Here is a 2570-nt window from a genome sequence, read left to right on the forward strand (position 1 = left end):
GAGTTATAGAAATTGATCTACACACTTTATCATATGCATTAACACATAAACATGATGCTCATGACATGTTTTAGTACATGATTTACGGTGTAACAGCGAGGGTGTTACAAATCTGCCCCCCATAAACAAAATCTTGTCCTGAGATTTCATGTGCCTAGTGTGGGAAAAGTGATAAGAAATAAATTTTGATCTAAGCAATTACCTTGGTGAACTAGAAAGAAGGTGGGGATAATGCTTCAAGATATAACTTTCTTGCTCCCACGTTGCTTCATCCTCCGAGTGATTTTGCCACTGAACTTTATAAAACTTCACCACATTGTTCATAGTCACCCTTTCTTTTTCATCTAAGATCTTGATAGGATACTCAATATAAAGACAAGTCGGGCTGAAGGGGAAGTCCTTCAATTTCCACAGCTTCCTCGAGAACCCGCAAACATTTCATTAACTAGGAAACATGGAAGATACTATGCACTGCTGACAAAATATCCGGGAGCTAGATACGGTAGGTAGCAGAACCACACCGGGCCAAAATCTTGTAAGGCCCTACATAGCGAGGGGCTAGCTTTCCACGGACACCAAATCGATGTACACCTCTCATGGGAGATACCTTGAGATACACATGTTCACCAACTTCAAATTGCAAGAGCCTTCTTCGCTTGTCCGCATAAGTTTTCTAACGGCTTTGAGCCGCCTTCAAATGGCTCTAAATAATGCTAACTTGCTCTTGAGCTTCTTTGATAAAATCAGGTCCAAAATAACCACAATCTCCCACCTCAACCTAGTTAAGAGGTGTTCTACATTTCTTGACATACAGGGCCTCAAAAGGTGCCATACGAATGCTTTCTTGATAACTATTGTTATAAGAAAACTCAGCTACAATCAAGCATTCGTCCCACTTTTTAGTTGATCATTTTGAGTTACAAAAATTGATCTACACACTCTATCACATGCATTAACATATAAACATGATGCTCATGACATGTTTTAGTACATGATTTACGGTGTAACACCGAGGGTGTTATAGTTTACATGGGTCCTGCCTCGTTAAAAACCTCACCTCCGCTAGGAGCCCCATTTGTGAGGAAAAGAGTACAGACCCTTTTGCATGAAATGTAAAGAAAATATGAAAAGTAGGAGAGGTGAGGTGACCTTCGCTTATAGTTCCATGGAGGCTAGCTTTTTACATTTTAGATGTAGAACCTATGCAAACTGTCGATGTTCTAGGTATGAGTGGTTGTTTTTCCTTCACCGTCTGTTAGGTAGAATGATCTTGGTCTTTCGGTGGCCTTTGCCATGTATGGGCCTTCCCATCTTGGTTGTAGCTTTCCAGCATTAGCCGCATTGGGCTTCCTTCTTAGGACTAGGTCTCCATCTTGTATGAGTTTCCTGACCACCTGGCTGTCTCTCCACTTCCTGGTTTGCTCTTGGTATTTGTTGATGTTTTGTACTGCTTCCAACCTTGAGCTTTCTATCATTTCTTTGGAGTATTATTCATCTGCAGCCAAGGTCTACTTCATTACTTGGAGGGTCTGATGTTTGATCTCTTTGGGTAGCATTGCCTCTTTGCCATACAAGAGCTTGAATGGAGTAAATCCTGTTGCTCTAGACATTGTGGTGTTATGAGACCATACTACCTTTGGTAGCTCTTCTGTCCATCTGCCTTTGCGGAGGTTGAATAAAGTTTTTGAGATTGCTGATAACACTATTTTGTTGGCTATCTCTACCGCTCCATTTGACTCTGGATCATAGACTGATGTGAAGGCTATCTTTGTGCCTATGCTTTGGCAGAATTCTTTGAATTTGTCTGAATCAAACTACTTCCCATTGTCTACTATTAAGGTTCTTGGTACTCCAAATCTACAAATTATGTTCTGTCAAAAGAATTTTTTCACTGCCTCTGAGGTGATTGTTGCTAGTGGCTTGGCTTCAATCCATCTTGTGAAATACTCAATTGCTACTACTGTGAATTTGTTCCCCTTGTGAAGGTGGTAGTGAGCCGACCAGGTCCATGCCCCATCTTTGCAATGGCTAGGTGGGTGGAATGATTTGCACTACTGCCGAAGGCTTTGACTGGTGAGGTGATGTGGTCTAGCATGCTTCACATGTCTGAACAATTTTCTCCGCATCTTTAACATGTGTGGGCCAAAAGAATCCCTACCTGATTGCCCTCACAGACAATGCCCTTGGTCCAATGTGAGAGCCACACATCCTTGAATGGATTTCTTAGAGGAGCTCTCTGCCTTTGCTCTAAGTTATGCATTTGAGTAATGGCTAGACTACCCCTTTTTGTACAAAATGTCATCTATTAGTGTGTAACTTCTTGCCCTAGCTGCAATTCTTGTTGTGCTTGCTTCATCTTCTAAGTGATGGATGTTGTTCAGGTAATCTATTATCAAATGTCTCTAGTCTTTGGATTCGGTGATCATGATTGTTTTGAATGCCTTCGATGTTGTTTGAGTTGCTGGTGCTCGCAATATTTGGTAGAAAGTTCCTTCTAGAAAGGATGTGTTATTTGCTTCTACCTTCGCTAACTCATCTGCTTCTGTGTTCTCTGCTCTCGGTATATACTT

The sequence above is a fragment of the Miscanthus floridulus genome, chromosome 6 (assembly GCF_019320115.1).
Source record: "Miscanthus floridulus cultivar M001 chromosome 6, ASM1932011v1, whole genome shotgun sequence".
NCBI lineage: Eukaryota > Viridiplantae > Streptophyta > Magnoliopsida > Poales > Poaceae > Miscanthus > Miscanthus floridulus.